At 45.7% G+C, this 19,521-nt stretch overlaps 1 protein-coding gene across 2 annotated transcripts in view; it reads right to left on the reverse strand.

Annotated features, from left to right (window-relative positions):
* The window catches only part of AKAP13 (A-kinase anchoring protein 13), a 309,763-nt gene that overhangs the window by 253,426 nt on the left and 36,816 nt on the right, over window positions 1–19,521 (reverse strand). Inside the window, exon 1 of one of the 2 annotated variants that reach the window (XM_033100201.1) lies at window positions 1,476–1,679. The exons of the other annotated variant lie outside the window; for it this stretch is intronic. The gene's annotated coding sequence lies outside the window, so the exon portion shown is untranslated. Of the gene's footprint in view, window positions 1–1,475; window positions 1,680–19,521 lie in introns of those variants that run through there. 2 annotated transcript variants of the gene reach the window in all.

The following is a 19,521-nucleotide window of genomic DNA, read 5'->3' on the forward strand; positions in this document are numbered from 1 at the left end:
AGAAATCAATCAAAACCAACTGCCACACACTGTTTCTCGAATTTTTCTTTCTAATTTAGCAGATGGCAAAGGGATAGATCAACTGATATTAACACATCATGGTCATTTTGTTCCACTTGAATTTGACTGACATTTAAGCTAGTTCCACCTGGAAGATTTAAACAGAATTATTCTCACATGGTAAGCTAAATGAACCAAATCTAGTAGAATCGTGCAATCAAAACTTGACAACAAGGTTTGCCCTTAATGCAGTCTGCAAATCCCCAAGATACCACGAAGGACTGACAACAAGAACTGTTAACAGTGATTGATCTCAGCTGATCCTAACTCCTTTACAAACTTGCAAAAAAATAATCTTTCAAAAACTGCTGTATTTGTCCTGATCTGGGCAATCCAATCTTAGAAAAACAGAATAATCTGCTTCTTCTGAAAATAAAAAGAAGGGTTGCTGAATAAGAAAAAGGGCACATCGCTTTTTCCTTTAGTTCCGTATGCCTGAGGCAATAAACTCTCAAAATAACTTCACTGAGGAGCGTAAAAGCTAAGAATGAACACCAGAATACAATCCAACTTTCACTGTGAATTCTAAGTTCACAGTAAGATCTAGAAACTTAAATGGGATGGAATCATTTTGCTTTAACAACTATTTCTAAAAACCAAAAACACCCGTCCATCCTTTTTTCTTGATAAAAATATTTTGAGGGTTTTCCCGATATTGTGTTAAAACTTTTCACATACGACTTGACTTTGCAAAAAAAAAAAAAAAGTGTCAGTAAGCCATATTTATTTAAAAAAAAAAAAAAAGGGGGGGGTTGTTTGGTCTCAAAGTATGGCTCCATTTGAACACGGTATAGAGTTGAGCCCGTTGCACGGTCCCAGAGCGGGTCCCTTCTTGGCTGCACGCCTCCGACCCGCGCGGGTCCCTGGCAGACGCCAAAAGCGCCCCCCAAAGGCGAGCGATGCCCGGCGTGTTTACCGCCCGCGTCCGCCCCGGAGAGCTGCTCGCTCGCGTCCCCAGCACTAGTTCGCGGACTCGGTCGGATGAGAGGGATCCACTAAGCAGCCGAAGCTCCCCGACCCCGGAGGAGCCGACCGGGAGAAGCCCCGAGTCTGGGGGTCCAGGCCCCGCGGGGTGAGGGGGCGCATGAGGGGCATCCGCGGCGCTGCCGGGCGGCCGCGCCCCCCAGTCCGGGAATTGAGGCGCCCTCGAAGTTGGGCTCGGGCCCGGCACAGCCCCGGAGCAGACAATGCGGGAGAGGGGGGCGCGGAGGGAGGAGGGGGCTGCAGAGCCGGGGAGCGCTCGGAGGCCGCCCATTCATCCCCGCCTGCCCGCGCGTCCCTCCCCGCCCTGGCGGCCCCGGACCCCAGCCCCCTCTCGGAGGAGCGGCCGGAGGGGAGGGACCCGCGCTCCTCGCTGGACCCCTCCTCAAATCACAAAACTTCCCCCAACTCCGCCAACTAAGTTGCGCTCTCACCGTGTGGCGCCCGGGGCTCCCCCGCGGGCCGAGTCCAAGCAGCTCCGCAGCTTCGTCGCGGAGAAAGACAATAGGCGGCCGCTCCCCCGGCGGCGGCGACGGCTTGAGGCTGCGGCGGCCGAGGCGAGAAGCAGGCACGGCGGTCCCAGCGGAGCCCAGCAGCTTTTCCGCGGCTGCTCCTGCTCGGCGCTGGCTCTGAACACCGCTCCCGACCGACTGCGCATGCGCCCCAAGCCGCTCGGGGAGGGGCGGGCCAGCCTGTGGTAACGCCTACGAGCCCTGCCGAGTATAAGCGTGGAGCCGAGGGTTGCGAGCAGGGATTACACGGCAGAGCTGCCCGTCAAGCTCCGTGCGACCAATAGGAAGGCACCTGGGCGGTCCGCTCAGGTTGCTAAGGAAGGCTGAGGTTGAACGCCGGGGCTGGACCGCGGCAGTGTGATCCAAGTCGGGTGGAAAGGTAGCTCTGGGAAATGCCCACCCACCCTCTCTCCTCTCCGCCCTGACTCCGGAAACCGCCCTTCCTCTGTGTGCTGGTGCTTACCTGAACTGGAGCACTTTCCGCACATACTGAAATGATTTATTTTTCAATTTCCCTCCACTTAAAATCGGAAAGTGGGATTTAGACTTCTCTGTGTCTAGTGCTTAGGAGTCATTGCTAGGTATTCAATGTGTTTCTTAGATGGATGGATGGATGGATGGATGGATGGATCTGAGGAGACATCAGGATTGTGACAATGCATTCCAGGAACTTTTGGCTACTCAGTCACCTCAAAATCATACAGTCTTCGAGTTTCAAAGGACCTCAGAAATCACCTGGTGGCATTTGAGAGAAACAAAAATGTCTCTTGGTACAGGAAGAAACTTCATTTTGATAGTTGTGTGTTTATTTTAATGCATATGGGGGAGGGGCAGGGGGAAACGCCTATCACGTCAAACCATTATTTCATTGACGTTATTTCTTAGATCAAATAGAAAGTTGCAAGAAATGAGTCTCCCAAAAGGAAATCGTAAGTACAAAATGGAGACACTTTACATGGAGTTCAAGAACGTGCAAATAGATAATGACTGAAGTAAGTATACTGGTTACCTGGGGGGGGGGGGGGGGAAGGGTTATTGGCCCAGAGGCAAGGTCTGTATTTTGATCTGGGTGGTGGATAACAGCTGTAGACATATGTGGAAATTCATCCAGCTGTACACCTAAGATTAGTGCACTTTACACATTTTACACATGTATTTTTATGTCAATTTTTAAACCTACTGGTATAGGATACAGAAAAAAAAAATGTGAAGACGAAAATGAATGCCCTTTGGGAAACCCTGAGCCAGGCAAGCTCACTACCAGTGACTGAATACCAGGAGAAAACTCAGTGCTTGTACCAGGCCCTGCTGTTGTTCCGTGGCTCTAAATCTCAGAAATGCTGTTAGCCTTGAGCTGAAATTTGCTTCCCTATGTGGACTTGGTTCCCACACGTATTTTCTTAGTTCACTCTCACAGAGTTAAAAAACAAGGCCAAACATTTCCAGTGTTTCTTGTGAAATGATCTTGTGAAATCGTGCTGCTTACCCTCCTTCACGCTCACTCTGAGGTCTTTGTCAATATTTACAAGGTGACACAGACAGAGGAGACCCCTAGACTCCTAGATCCTTGACTCTGCCACAAAGGAGCCATAGATAACTCCTCCTCAGAGAACCTCAGTCTCCTGTAAAGCAAAGGAGCTAACCTAGAAAACTGCTCGGACCCTAACTTGTGATACTAAGACGTGATACTAAGATATTAAGACCTGGTCTGTTACAGAGGCAGCAGGAAATCTTTCTAGTGACTGCTGATAACACCATTGCCTGCTTCCTGCTCAGCAGAATTTACACCTTTCTAACGGGGTGCACTTTTCCAAGTTCACTGCGACTACAAGTCACCTGGGAGATTTTGTTAAATATGGATTCTGACTCGGCTCCAAGGTGGAATCTGGGAGTCTGCATTTCTGACAAGCTCCCTGGCGATACTGACACTGCTGGTCTGGGACCCCACTTTGAATAGCAAGGGTCTCGTCTAAATTCCACAGACAGCTGAGCCCTTATCTTCTTTGGGAAGTCCTATCTGCATGGCTGGCACTTTCTCATCGTTCAAGTATCAGCTCTAATGTCCCTTAGCAGAGAAAATATCCTTGACCAGCCTATCTAAAATAACCCACTCTTACCTAGTCCCTCCCATTCATATTACTCAATTTTTTTCTTAGCATTTATCCCAGTCTGAAAGTATCCTATTTATTTCATGTGTCTATTGACTATCTCCCCGATTATAACATAAGCCACCTGAAGTCTGCTTTGTTTACAGATTTTATCTCTCTCTACCTATAATAGTACCTGTAGGAACAGTCGGGAACCAATAAACGTTTGGCATGAATGAATTTGTACAGAAAGAGCTACTATGAGATGCCCTCAAACTGAGTGTCCCTGATACTAAAGATTTGTTCTTCCAAAGCACACCAAACGTCTCTATCCAGTGTGCCCCATTTCAGCAGAAAGAAATTTGGGGTTTAGAAATTTTCTCTTAGTGGGGCAGTGCAGGGGGCTTGGGTATGTATTCACAGGGAGCAGAGGACCTTCCAGAAAAAGGAAGAGCATGCAAAGACGTGGAGGTATATCGGAAAAACAACACACACGAGAAACTGGAGGGGGCAGACGGAGCGGGTGAAACTGAAGGAAGTCAGCCGAAGCCCGGTTGCCATGCCTGACTAAGGAGCACACTGTTCTGAAAGGCCGAGAGGAACCCTCAAAATATTTAAGCGAACTATTGAAGACAGATTTTCATCTTAGATCACCCTAGCACCATGGGCTTAGGCTGGATTTAAGTGGGGGATAAGGATGAGAGGGGGGGACAGGGGAATCTCTAAGAGAAACCTGGATCCAGGAAGGAGGTTTTGCCATCCAGACCTAAGTTTTCACTTCTCAGGTGGCAGAGGGAACCTTCCTTCCTCAATGTCAAGCCCAATGCTGTCCAATAGAAATACGTGATGAGTCATACATGTGATCTAAAATGTTCTAGTAGCCGCATTTAAAAAGGAAAAAAAAGGTAAAATTAATTTTAAGGATTTTTTTAAACAACTATATCCCAAATATTATCATTTTAACATGTAATCTATATCAAATTTAGTAATGAGATATCTTACATCATTTTTCTCATGCTAAGTCTTCAAAATAACCCAGTGTGTATTTGACGTTTGCAGCACACCTCAATTCAGATTGGCCGTATTTCAAATGCTCAAAAGCCACCTGTGGCTGGTGGATACGGTACAGTCCGTACAGATCAGGTTGATCGATTCTGAAACAGTCTCTGTCCTGGGAGTTGATTCCAAACCACAGCATGTGCCTCAGGCCATAAGTCCCACACTCTGCCTCTTTCATTTGCATTATCTCATTTATTTTTTACACCCCTGGGCTGGTGCTATTACGCCCGCTTTTGAAAGAAACTCAGGCTTAAAGAGATTAAGTAACTTGCTCCAAATCACATAGCTACTGATTGGCAAAGCTTATCTCCCAAAGGATTGAAAACTAAGAGAAAGTCGCTAAATCCAGTTTAGAATAACACACCGACTAGGTCTCCCCTCACTTGGGCTCTCTCACCTCCTCCCCACCCTTTCTCCCTTTAGAACTGTGAGAGCTCAGACAATCTCCAGAGTAGGTGCTCAGTGAAGAGCTATTTAAGCAACCAATCCCTTGTTCAGGATCTATCCCTGTAACACGTTTCAGAAATTCTGCAGGCACAAACTAAACAATGTCAAAGAAAGGGATTAGAGTTATATGCTGGATTACTAATAAATGCATGGTGAATGGCATTGACCATTCTGATTATTTACTTTTAGGAACCTTGATGCATACCCCTTGCAAATAGTCATCCAGAAGAAAGCTTATGCTGGTTTCCGTCCTTGCTGGTAGAGTTTCAGAGCGCCTAACTGCCCTGACTTAAGTTCTTCTTATCTTAGAAAGAACAGAGCTTTCGAAGCAGCCACAGCTGGCTTTGGGTCCTGGATGCTCAAATCCTGTTTGTAAAGCAATCCCTCCCATCCAGTAGTCACGCGGTGACAAATACATAACCCTTAGCACGTTACCTGGCACAGTGCACGTGCTGGGCCCACTTTAACTTCCTCCTTTACAGACATAAAGAGAAAGACAGTCTAGGAGTAGGTCTCATTATGCAGAAAAGATGCTGTTAGAGAAATGCCAGAAAACACGGACCAGGCCACAACTGGAAGAGAATTTCCAACAAAAAGTGCATCTTGTCATTATCCGTGTTGACCTCTCCAATAGATGTGGCAGCCATCGGGTCTCCTGCTCCCAAGAAGTTCACCAGCCTTCAATTAATATATGCCAGATGTAGCACTTAGTGATAGAACAATTTATTTAATTTCTGAAACCCTTGATTTTCTCCATAATGACCCTTCCAGTAATAGGTTTGCTTAAAGGCTGCCCAGGGGATCAAATTAAGCTTCTAAGGTCATTATATTTTCAATGGTAGAAGAATTAGGGGCTGCTGGGTTGATGGAAAGAAGGGAATCAGAGAGCCTCAGGACAGAAGGACTGCCCTGGCCGCAACAATAAGTTACTGCCGTATTTCCTGGTTGGGAGTCAAGGGGATTTAACTTGGGGGTTGTAAAAGGGTCTGGAGATTCCCTTCCAATAACTGCAAAAGAAAACCAGTCACTTTTTGGGGTAACCTTATTTTGATTTGATTCGGTTTGGTTTGGTGTTTACTTTAAGCGGAGGTTGCCGTTTGGAGAAGATGGGGACTGTTATTCTGATTCCAGAGAGATTTATGGACTGGCTCAGGGACCGCACATTTCATCCAATTGCTTTTCTCTTTATGCCCAGCCTTTTCCAGTTTATTCAGCTGCTCTGATAATTATCCCCAATTATTTATAATGGTAGGTTTCTGAAGCTGGAGTTAGAGAGAAACACCATGCTTTTTGAGGCCTAAACACCATTTAATGGAAAGGGACTCCAACAATTCATGTGAAGCCTAAACTCAGGTTTCCTTGGGGAGAGTTTTTTTTTAATTTTGTTTTCACCTCTAATACAATATTTTTTTCCAAAATTATATGGAGTTTGCAATATTAAAGGACAGAAGTCCTTATTTGCACACAACTGTTACCAATAGTTACAGTTTCAGCACAACTTAAACCAGCTTTTCTTTCTTTCTTTCTTTTTAATGGAGCAAACATATCACTTGTAATTTCTCTTGTGTTTTTCTCAGATCTTACAATATATAAATACCCAGATACCAAGTACTTCAGTAAAGAGCTGGTTAATTAGAATATAATTGAGTCAGAATCTTGTTTTCTTTCCCTACTTTTTATTATCCAATATACAGTTCATATACAAACTTTACCAGTTGTCCCAATATGATTTTTATAGTTGTGTGCTTATTTTTCCCCTCCAGGATCTGATCAAGGCTCATATATTGCATTTATTAATAATGTCTCTTTAGACTCCTTTAAGTTAAAGAGGTTGCCTTGTCTTTTCTTTTTCCTTTACCTTTGGGTCTTTTGTGACATTAACTTATTTGAAGAGTCTAGATCAACTGTTTTATAGTTTGTTGCACAACCTGGATTTGTCTGATTGGTCCTTCATTGGCAAAATCAGGTTAATTTTCTTGCAAGAATACTACATAGGTGATATATCCTTTTCATCGCATCACATCATAAGGGTCCGTTTGGCACTTATTAAACCAGTATCTTTTGAAGTACTTTCCTTGAAACATTAGTTTCTGGAGCTATTTGTTATAAAAAGCATTGTCTGTTTAAGGGAATACAGGAAATGCTTTATATTCTATATTCCTGTTCTCTTGAAAAAAATTACTGCGCATAGTATCATTACATATTAAGACTCTGAGAAGTACTGCATTTACAAACTTGTTTAGCTTTGTTTAATCCCCTTTTCTCAAACTTATTTGATCATAAAACCAATTTCTCTTGGGAAACACATTAATATCGCATAGAGGAAAACTGACATACTCTGAACAGAAGCAGTTGGGATGGATGCTGGAAAGGCAAAATCAACAGACGCCCATCTCAATCACCTTCCCTCCCAAATCCGTTCCTTTTTCTATGTTTAGTCGTCAGTAAAGGTCAGCACATGGGCTGAAACCTGTAAGTCCCTTCTGACACCTCCCTCTGCCCTGCCCCAAACACCCAGCTTGATGCCAAGTCCTTTTGACTCTCTAGCTTCACATGGCAAAGCATGTCTCCTGGTTTCTTCTTTCCTGTCCCTACTGATTTGTTTACCTGTACCGATAATATCCTCTTATTGCATCTTTGCCTGGTTAATTCCTCAAACTTAAAAGCCAGCTCAAGAACTGAAGCTCCCAACTTAGGAGGAGTCAGATTAGTCACCAACTTCTAGGAAGATCGTTCTGGGCCTTGCTGGAGCTGCTCTCAAAGTTAAATATAGCTCTAAACCAAGACCTTTGGAACTTGGGAAAACTTGGAAACAGATACAGGCGAAAAGCCGGCCCTTCACCTCCTCTTCTCTCTCTCCAAAACTGCCTAAATGTAGAAACCCATTCATCCACATCTAAGGCATCGGAGAATGTTTTTAAAATTTCACATCTGTGTCTCAATTTGCGAAACTTCACTGAAGTTTATGAAAGAACGATTTAATTTTGTTTTCTTTTCCCTTTCTGGCTTCAATTCGGATTTGATGGGTCTCCATCACATTAGCTTGAGGAGGCCCTCTGTTAATGCACTTAAATCTTGACCTCCAGACCCCAGTGGGTGTATAATTCCCAGCTGAGCTGTGACTGGAACTCCACGTGGGGAAGCCTTGGCCTCAGCACACATTAGGGACAAAGCGTGTGACACAAGACACTCTTTAGCAGGGGTAATTTTAGCTGGTCTCTTGCAGTAGGTATCAGGACGACTTGGAAATCTGCTTTACTTCTCTTTGTTTTTTTCTCTCAAGGTCTTCGTCTCTCCCTTTTCATTGTAAGTACAACACAACCTCCTGGTTTTCTATTTTAAGTATTCAGTGACAGAAAGACAGCAGCTGTATAACACACACACACACACACACACACACACACACACACACACACACACGGAGCCTGATTTGAAAAGTAAGCCCAGACCTGTCTCACTTCAGCAGGGTTGCCAAGTCAGAGAGTAGCCTTCCAAATAACTTTTGTGTTGGGACCTGGGTTTGTCTCTGCTGACAGTTACACATTCCAGCTTGTCATTTGTCTCTGACTTGCTTTCTCAAATGGTTCCATTGAGTTATGCCACTTATCACCTGCTTAGTATGTGACACTTTATCTGCCAAGACAAATGTCATATTAGAAGAGCCCGCTGGTGAATGAGGACAATGAAGGATTGCAACACAGAAAGCTCGGGCTTTTTCTGTTAATCCGCTTTCTACGTCTGCTCTCCAGACCCTGCCTGTTGCTGGGGGTAGTGGGATTTTTAGTCTATGCCGGCGTGTGGTGCTCTATTTAGGTTACAGAGACAGAGCATCAGATAAATGGGTCCTGATTGGTAGGACACACTGCCCTTGAAACTCTAAAGCCCTGACAGTACATTTGATCAAAAGAAGTGACGGTGATTAAAAACAAATGTTCACAAATGTTGTGGCGCTACCAAAAAATGAGGTCATCAGATTTTCAGGGCACTTCTATAGATTTTTCACAATCATAATATTTTTTTAACTTAATGAACTAAATGCTTTTGAAAGCGAGAAGCTGACAGCTTTGGTTAGGGCCAGAAATAGAAGGCAAGCAGTGGGGTGCCTTAACAGCAAAACTTTATAGTCCTACATTGCTTCTGTAATAAATTTCAGGGTTGGGCTAAGGCCCTCATGCTCTCTCACACCTGAGAAGCCTCTCAGAGAACCTGTTTGTCAGAGGGAAAATCATTGTCTCCAGATCTGGTAAAAATCTCAAAATTGGGTACATGTTATGAGAACCTTGGATTTGGCTCTGCAAGTGAAACTAGAAGCAAAGGATCAAGTCGTAGTGTCAATATTCCTATGTAGATCCAATCTCTGCCACCCCGCAACGCCACCCCCAATGGACACAATGCAAATCCCATCCAGCAGGAGCTTCTTTGACAATTTCAATTTTTGAAGCTATAACTTTCTCTTTTCTGTGTGTGTGTGGGGGTGGGGGTTAAATAGTATGATGAGTCCATAAAAACACATGAAATCTGTGGACATAAAATTTCATGGCAATTTAAAAAAGCAAATCTGATCGTGTTACCGTCCTGCTCGGACTTCTTCAAACACTACACATTTCATGTAAAAGCCCACATTGCACAGCTTAGTTCCCCAGACGCTTTGGGATCTGACCTGAGCCCCTCTCCAGCTTCTGCTTTGGTCTCCCCACCCTTCCCCTCTTCACTCCTCCCACCACAATCCCTCTGGTCCTGCAGGTCAGAACTAATGGTGACTTCACACTCTGCCCGGGCATATGCTGTTCTGGCATGGGCAGAGCCAATCCCACCTTCCCTCTTCACCTGGTGTAGTCCTGACTTCCAGGCTCTCAACGGCCCCCATTTCCCACCATATCTTACTCCCCAACACGCACACCCGTCAAGAATTTCCTGAGCATCCCATGTAGATATTCTTCCTAGGACATGCTCAGCACTCTCTTTCGGTCCTTATAGATGTCACAATAGTCCTATTTGTCTGTTTCCCCCTCTAAATTGACCCCCACAATTCATTTATATATTCCCCAGCTCAGGGTTCACTTCCTAACACAAACAACGTGCTTAATCATTTTTATTGCATAAAAGAACGATGGAACTGCCTATTCTGTGTCTAGAGCACAGAGTACACCAGAATGCCCTGCACTGCATTTCTGATCAACGAGTCCTATGTTAGGAAGAAGAGCTGGTACTAGGACTCTCAGAAGACCTTGGGAAGAGAAAGATGTACAGGTCAGTCCAGGAGATGGGGTGACCCAGGTATAGGCAACTAGGAGCCAGACAGTGTCCGGAGCTCTTTAACATGTGATTTCTCATTTAATGTTCTCAAGACCTTTCCGGTGGAAGCCGTGCTTTCTCCATTGTGGACGCACAGCAACCTCTCCTTTCTCTAGGGGAATCTGGGTAAAGAGAACACCACCTAGCTTCCGTCTTTGGAAAGAAGGAAGATGCATATTATTGAGCTCTACCAGAGACTCGGTCTGTAGATCCTGACACCCTCGGACCCCCAAATTTGCAGACAAAGTTCAGATTCAGAGACCGACACGGAGACGATGGGGAAGACCTGGACCAAGGAAAACGTGTGACAAACCTTTTTTTCTGTTATGCTCAAGTGTCTACAAATCCACGTCCTTGTTTATAGGATGGCGTGCGGTCATCGTACCGACATTTTCTTCGGGACTAGTTCACGTGGTGGTTATTATTTAATAATATGAAGCAGCCTGTGCCTCCGTTTGGATGCAATATAGACATCTTTAAGGAGTGCCTGGGTACCGTGAAGAGCAGAATTCAGCCGGGTCCACGTCCACCTATGTGACTGTGGGCCTGTTTTCTGCCACAGCGGCACCAATCATGTTCCGTCAATGACCACAGCTCCGAAGACCTGCCCCGTTCATCTCTTTTGTGCCCAGGAGAAGTGCTCTTTCTGCTCAGGGCAGTCCCCTGGAGTGGGTGAAACCAGCTGTACCTTGGCAAGCCCTGGCCTGGGATTAACTTGGCCTGAGGTTATTCTGAGACTTTTCTGACTCACAATTTTGGGGCCAACTCTGAGCACCAAGCCCCAGCCCTGCCCTCTTTTGCTTTTTCTCTGTGCTGATTCACACTGGGTTGGGATTTTATTGTCAGCAGTCATAATTGTGCATGGGTGGAACTTGGATTTTAAAGATGACAGAAGGCCAAGTCGAGGGCTCGGCTAGCTTTGTTATTCACTGTGTCGTTTTTCTTAATTGAAAAGAGGAAGGAAGGAAAGAAGGGAGGATAGATGGTAGGGAGGAAGGAAGAAAAGAAGAAAAAGAAATGTTCCACCAACGTAAGCTGAAACCTATCCTCTTCCACCCTCTGTATTTTCTCCAAGGCTTGTCCTGGATCTGGGTCACACACAGGAAGCCAGGTATAGTAGAAAAAGTGTAGATTTGGAATCAGCACGTCTGAATAATCGTGTGGTGGTGGGCACGTTGTTTAACCTCTTACACCGTCTGATTTCTCATCTGTAAAACAGCAATAGTAATAGTTACCCTGTAGGATTGTCATGATGGTTAGGGATACTCCACAGAAAGTGGCTGGCACACAAGGATGCATCTCATAAGTGACAAATAAAATTGCTATAGCTATTTGTATTAAGAGGCCCTTTGAAGCAGTGAGAATGTAGACTCTGAGATTGTGGCATATTGTCATATGCTCCCCTTGGGTGGGGCCTGGGTGTGTCTGGTGTCAGGGTGGTTAGGTCCCAGGGACGGACTCACACTGTGAAAATGGCCAACGCAGTCAGAACGGGAGACAACCAGGCAACAGGCGAAGGATAAAGAGTTCCATCTGGCTCAGGGGCCAGCGGCTCCCCCACTTACTATCGGAAGGATCTCTGCCACGGTGCTTCAATCACTAGGACTAGGTTCTCTTATCTGTACTTATCTGTATCTCTACCTTTGTGTTGTCCTGAGGATTAGAAGAGATCACATATGCAAAGTGCCTGCAGCACACAACGTGCTTAGGCAAAAATTATCTTAGATGTTAAGGAGAGACAAGTTGAAATTTATAGAGGTCAAGTAAAGTATGGCATAGACTTTGGAGCAATACTGCCTGGTTCTAATCTGTGTTCCAGGACGGTCTGCCTCATTTTCTCATTTGTAAAATGGGTATAATCACAGCTTCCTTTTTCATATGTTTGTCACGAGGGATAAGTGAGTTAATATCTATAAAGCATTTAGAACATCACTTGGCACATGGCCAAATACTATATAAGTACTGATTAAATAGATAACTAGAGGGGTCAGTGCTGGCACAGAACAAAGGACAACACCAGAATGGAAGAAATCAAAACTGATTGACCCTGGACCAGAATGGGGCACAAAGAAGGAAGGAAGTAATGAAGCAAGAGCTTCGAAGGTAGTTGCCCTAAGCTGAGCTGAAATATTTGTATTCACGTCACTTTGTTTTTTATTTGGTGGCAGTCAGTGAACTGTGGGTATGTCAGCCTGGGTTAAATATTGGGTGGACACAGTCCTTCCAAGGAGCCATGGGCTTCAGGAGAATGGCCTGGTATGACTGTAACAGCACGGCCTACTTCCTTAGCTCCCCAGACCCGAGACCTGAGAAGAGCAGCTCTCTACACCTTTTCTGGGGGACGGGTTTGCTCAGGGAAAGCCCGCTCCTCAAGGAAGGGCCAGGACCGTTTCCAAGACCAACTTACGAGTCGATAGGAAACCGTGGCCACTTCTGCCTCTTCTGCTGTCTGATTTTGGTGCACACGCAGGACATAAAATGTTCACATTCCAGTGATGGAGAGCCAACTGTGCAAATTCCTGGCAGGCAAATTGAGGCCCATTATCTGTAATTACAGTTGCCCGAATTCCATGCCAGAGAGTCCCTGTTTTCCAGCCATCAGTAATCGCAGCTGCTGCTCTGGGGCCAAATGCATCCAGGGAAAAGTCCCAAGAATGGAGATGAGCAGACCTCCTGGCAGCCGTTGTCAGGAAACCCAGTTCTCCTCTGCTTACAACCTTCAAATGGCTCCTGCAGCTCTCAGGATAAATGCTTCAGTTAGGCTTGTCAACACCTGGTCCATCTCCATCTTCTCCCCTTCGTAAGCCATTCTGAATCACTCGTTTCTGATGAACGACCTGGTCCCCGATTCCATCATGCTGCCCTTTGTTCAGGTGCTGTCCCTGTGTGATTTAGTCCTTCCGCCTGGAGTCACCCTGTCACTAACTCCAACTCCCCCTTAAGCACTTAGCTCGTGTCCCCCTCTCTTCTCTCAGAAGCTTTTCTTGACTCCCTGAGACTGAACTGTATTCCTTTTCTCTGGGCTTCCATTGTGCCTGTGCGTAGATGGCCACCTTCTCACTGTGCCCTCACCTGGAGGAGAGAGACAGCGAGCTCTCTGGTGTCTCTTATAAGGGCACCAATCCCATCAAGAGGGCCCCAGCCTCATGACCTCATCTAACCCTAATTACCTCCCAGGGCCCCATCTTCAAATACCCTCACACCGGGGCTAGGGTTTTAACATACAAATTTGGTGGAGGAGGACATACATTCAGTCCCTAACAGTCCCTAATAAATTAAATAAATAGATAATAAAAGTCATGTCACCTTTTGCCGGGAGCCAACAATTTACACATCCGTGACCCATCAGAATTCACACACCATCGAAAAAGTCCTCTTTCTCGGATGAGCCATTCTAAAACCAGGTAGACGTGCTAACAACGGGCCAAAACTACTGGTTCCCATACTGAGCCACGTGTATGCCCTTGGTAGTTCCTCTGTCATGGATTCACCACAGATGAGCAAGACCTCCGGATGTGTCAGTTTAGTGAGCTCTGTCTCTCCTTCTAGTTGGTTACCCTGCGTGTAAATCAGCTGTACTGAGAGCCTGCAATGTGGCCGGCATGTGCTGACGTTATTATCTCATCTAATCTCAGAATAACCCTGAGAGTGGGAATTATTATACTCTTTTTTTAGACGAGAAACTGAATCTCAATGAGATGAAGTCATTTTTACAACATCAAGCAACCAGTAGTTGGCGGAGTCCACATGGGAACCCAAGACTTCCCAAAGGCTCTGGGAAGATTTTGGTGTCTGTGGAACCCTTCTTGTGTTGCTTGTCCAAATATTCATTCACTCATTGAACCAATATTCCCTGAGCTCCTACCATGTGCCAGCCTCTGTGCAGGCAATGGGGATACAGTAATGAATAAAACACCCACACAAATCCCCTCCCTTACAACTTACTTTCCAGGTATGGGAGAAAGATAATGAACAAAACAAATAAGACAAATAAGTAGTGGATTATACGGTGATAAGTGAAAAGTAGACCAAGGGAGAAGAGAAGGATTACTGGGTTGGAGGAAATCAGATTTGAAAATACATTGGTCAGGAGAGACTTTATAGAAGAGATAGTTAAGCCAAGACATGAAAAAGGTAAAGTTCTATCAGACTTTCATTAATTCCGAGGCCCCAAAGACTCAAGGGAGAGTGACTGTTTTTGAAAAGCCATTTTGTCAGGATGTTTAAGTAACAGCCTCAAATTGACTTAAGCAAAAAGTGGGACCTTATTAGCTCAGGAAACTGAGAAGTCCAGGCCAGGCTGGATTTAGGGGTCAAACAATGTAATTAGGACACAAGCTCCTTCTTTTATATCTGTCTTACTTCATTTGGGCTTCTGTATCAAAAGTGCTCTAGCCTGGGTGGCTTAAACAACAATCATTTATTTCTCCAAGACCAAGATGCTGGCAGACTCAGTGTCTGAAGGGAACTGGCTTCCTGGTTTAAAGATGGTTGAATTCTCGCTGTGTCCTTATATGAAGGGAGTGGCGAGAGATCTCTCTGGGGTCTCTTTTGTGAAAGCACTGACTCCCATCGATGAAGGATTCCACCGTCATGACCTAATCATCTCACAAAGTCCCCACCAACTAACACCGTCTCGCTGGGGTTAGGATTTCCACATATGAATTTGGGGGGATACAAACATTCAGGCCCTAGCAGTCTCTCTGCTATCCTCTCTGGAGGCTTGATTCTCTAGCTCCCCACGGAGGTAACCTGGCTGCTGGCCATTCCAGCCCAACATCCTGCCAGGTTCAATCCCAGAAGGAAGGAGAGAGCCTTTCTACCTACAGTCCAAGCAAATACTCATTGCATCGTATTGGGCCGCATGCTCACCTGGACACATTGCTGTGATCAGGAAGGGGACACATGGCTCTGATTGTCTGTGCCTCGTCACTTACCTGCCCCTGAAATCAAAAGGAGAGTCACCCTATCAAACAGCAGGGGAGGGTGGGGCCAACACCCAGAGGAAATTTGGGGTGTTGTCAGAAGGAAATGAATGACTGCCAAGTGGAGAAAGCAATGCGTCTCCTCTACATCTCTGACCTAAAAGCAATTTCTTTTATCTCACTGTGGACAATGCGGATTCAGTGTGCTCCAAGCCCGGAGGACGGTGAAGCATAGGTTTTTCCCTAGGAGATGGTCTACAGAGAGGGGAAGCTTGTTCAGTGGGACTGGTGGTTTCTGGGGTCTCCTGTTACCACACACAGCATGTGAGCAGGAGAGTCATGGGCAATCAGTCCCTGCAGGGTGGCTGCATGTGTGGTTTTGGCCTGTGACCTCTGCTGTTTCCTCCGTGGGCCCCAAGGAGCCACATCACAAGGGCTTGACATCACCAATGTCAAATTTCATGGCTGTTACAGTCTTGTTCCACTCATCCCGACACATCACCCACTGGGCCTGACACCGTGTTAAGGCCGCAGTCCTAAATTCGGGAAACAGAACCCACTACTGTAGTCGAATGCCGCTGTTTTTCTCGGAAGTTCCACGTTTGTGTTTTGGTCCCAGGGCTGAATCTGGACCTTCCCACTTACTTGCTGTGCAACCCCGGGCAAGTTATGTGACTTCCTGAGCCTTGGTTTTCTCATTTGCATAGTGAGATCATTGAGAAGCATCAATAAATGACCGTGTAGAAAGAAGCTAGCTAGCAGCCTGGCATACAGTGGGAGCTCGGAAAATGTTGTTCTTTTTTTTCCTGTTCCCTGCTCCCTTTTTCCATGAGGTCATTATCAATCTCCCTTGGAGTTCATATTATGCAACTTGCAGATAAACCTGTCATCTAAAAGGAATGCAGAGGATGGGCTAGCGAACCCTGGGGCGGAACTGGGGGCTGTGCAGTTGAACGGAAAATCATAGGCTTTGGAATTAGGCTGGGTTTCAAATCCAGGAGACCTTGGGAACATTACTTAATATCCCAGAGTCATTTTTCTCATCTCCACAATGAGAAAAACATTTATTGCTATTTATGGCTGCAAGGATTAATTGAAATAATGTGTGTAAGGAAGCACATAGAGGTCTTCAATGAGTCTTAGTTCTGTTTGTTTTCAAAAGTACTTACTGCCTAAGTGATATCTGATGGACAGTCAAGAAACACATGAAAATGCCCAGAGCAAATTACCGATTTTTTTTTTGGAGGCTAGAATGTCCAGACCTCTGCCTTATTTTCCTCCCTTTTGGCTTGGGCATGTTTTTCCTTATGTTGGAGGCTGGGAACAGGAAATAAAAGTCAGTCAACAAAGGTGTACTGCCATATTGTGCATGAAGAGGACGCTGTATGTTGTGGGTGGGAAAGCAAATAACTAAAAGATATGATCCTTTTCCTTGTGAAGCTTCTGACCTAACGAAGGGAAATGAAATGTGCAAACGAGGCCATTGGAACCACTAGTTAACAAAACAATGGCCCATCTGCCAAAGGCCGAGCTAGTTTGTGGAGGCGACACCAGAGTTGGGTGTGAAAAGTCAGAAAGATTCCTAAAGGCGGAGATGAGCAGGGAACCCAGAGGTGGAATGAGACATCGCCTGGGAGTGGGGTGGTGACGTCCCTGACATCTGCACACCAGGAAGGCACCACGTGGAGGTGAGATAAGTGAAGAGGCTTTTGAGCAATGGAATGAGGTCAATCGCAAGTTGGTGTTATTACCTGTAACTACTCGCACTGGTAACGAAAACAGTCTCCCAAGACTGACAGGTTAGAAGGAGAGCTGACATTCTCCATTTGCACGGTGGGGACCGTCCCTGTTGTCTGAGTTTTATCTAAGTGTGAACTGTCTGGCAATTCCTACGTGGTGGCAGGGCGAGCTTTCTCTGTGTAGGGGCACTGCACAAGCACTGCAATTCCCTCAAGCACTCCGTGTCAGCCCAGAACAAGCCATGGTGTCACCTCTCACCGGAGTTTACATCTGCCGCCTCCACAGCCCAGGACAGAGGACGCTGAAGTTGAGGCCCCGCCTCTGACACTGGTCGGCAGTTTCAGTCTCCCAGGCCTGCCTGGGCTTCTGAGCAGAACCTTCCTCTGTGCTGCTCTACAGCGGGGTGAGGTCATGCATGCTGCTTATGGGCGTGGCTCTGTCTCTTACCTGCTGCGTGCATTTAGCGGGCTAAATATAAGGATGAAGCTAACAATGGTCATTCCTAGGACTGCTGCAAGGTAATTCATTTAAAAGGGAGAGAGAGAGAGAGAGAGAAAGAGGGAGGGAAGGAGGGAAAGAGGGAGGGAGGAAGAAAAGAAAAAAGAAAAGAAAAGAAAAGAAAAGAAAAGAAAAGAAAAGAAAGAAAAGAAATGAAGAGAGAAAAAATAAAAGAAAAATAAAAGGCTTAGCACCATGTCTGGCACACAGTGGTAACTTCACTAAACGGAAACTTTTTGTTACCTTAAACTAGTTGGAAGTTTGGTGACTTTGGGATACCATTTCTGTCTATAGCACAAAGGGCAGATTTTTGTGGCCCAGAATGGACTGCAGTTTAGGTTAAATCCAGATGTGATTCTAGCGCGGGAGAATGAAGACTCTTCTCCCTTTAACTTTCTGGTGACTTGAATGCTCGAAACGCTCTGCAGTAGGATGGTTCATGGAAAGACTCGTTGGAACAGAAGCCTGTGTGTACGCTAACATGTTTTTGTTTGAGTATTCAAAGTACAGTTACCCTTTCAAGGCATTGCATAGAAATGGACCTTATGTGTGTATGTCTGTTATGCATACAGTAATATATTCCTGTAGTTTAGTTTATACACATATGTACACTACACTGTTCGTTGATTTTCAGAATGGTGGCCTGTAGACTGAAAGACTCAACAATGGCCTGACCACTTGCTAAACGTGTGATGTGGAAAATGCTAGGTCCTGCCTCAGCTTCCTCTGTTGTACACTGTGAGTAAGTTATCTGCTGTGAGGATGAAATGGGGTACCGAATGGGATGCGCCTGGCACAGAGCAGTATTTACTTTTTTCCTTTTCTTCAGATGTTATATAAAAGTTGCATTGGGATACGGAGCATTGCCAACAAAGCCTTGGCGCCTTACCCAGCTCCTTTATGCTCTGGGACAGTTTGGAAGGAATGACTGATGAGAGAAAGCCTGCTCGGAGAAGACTTGATGAGGAAGAGAACTGGATGGCTAAGCATACTTGATTCTTGATGCAATGTTAATGACTCTTACGACAACCGGAACCTTCTTTAGACAGATGATGATGTCACACAGTTTATCCTCGTAGGAGGTTTCAAAACGAATGAGGTTGTTTGGATAGAAGATTGCATTTATGACCTAGATCCACCCTCTCTCTGGACCACAGCTGACAAATGGAAGCATGTGGATTCTCACGGTTGGGGCCTGGGAGGCTGAGAGGGTGGAGGTCTGCAGCCCTGGGCTGGGAGGGAAGAGACCGGTGTACTGGTCCCACTCACTGCTTGCCCGTGGGTGTGTCACTTCATTTCTGGGTCTCAGCTTCCGTGGGTTCCAACTGATATTCTCTAACTCCCTTTCAAGTCCTGGTGTTTTATAATTCCATAAATGTGTAACTTGGTTCCTAGCTAAAGAACATGGTCTTACTGGACTAAAGCGATGCCAACGTGAAATTGCCTCACTCCGTTATGAAATGTCTCTGGCTTTCTACAAGGGGCAGGGAAGAGTTCAGCCAGATGAATAATGAGGATGAGAAAATACGTCACTAAATCCAGGACAGAGTCTGGTCTGCAACGACTTACAGGGGATGCCCTCTGCTGCCTGTAATACCCCGGCCCCTGTGACCTGATTCCTTCTGGTCAGGAAGAAGCTTTTTCACTCTCTGACCGAGGTGGTTCTCTTGTATTCCAAGCTGTTTTGCAAGTCCACGTTATTCCAGAGAGTCTTCTCTCTGCTCTCAGACACCCAGCTGGGGCAGCCCACGAACTCTTTCCACTTGTTATGGTGGATGGATGTGTCAGAACACGTCGAGTCATGGGGAAAGCATGAGTGCTCCTATGTGCTTCCCAAACAGGTCCCTCAGGGCTGTTTTCTCTGGAACCAAGTTCATTTACTTGACAAACTCTCAGAACAGAGATGTCTCTACAATT

The sequence above is a fragment of the Rhinolophus ferrumequinum genome, chromosome 28 (assembly GCF_004115265.2).
Source record: "Rhinolophus ferrumequinum isolate MPI-CBG mRhiFer1 chromosome 28, mRhiFer1_v1.p, whole genome shotgun sequence".
Taxonomy (NCBI): Eukaryota; Metazoa; Chordata; class Mammalia; order Chiroptera; family Rhinolophidae; genus Rhinolophus; species Rhinolophus ferrumequinum.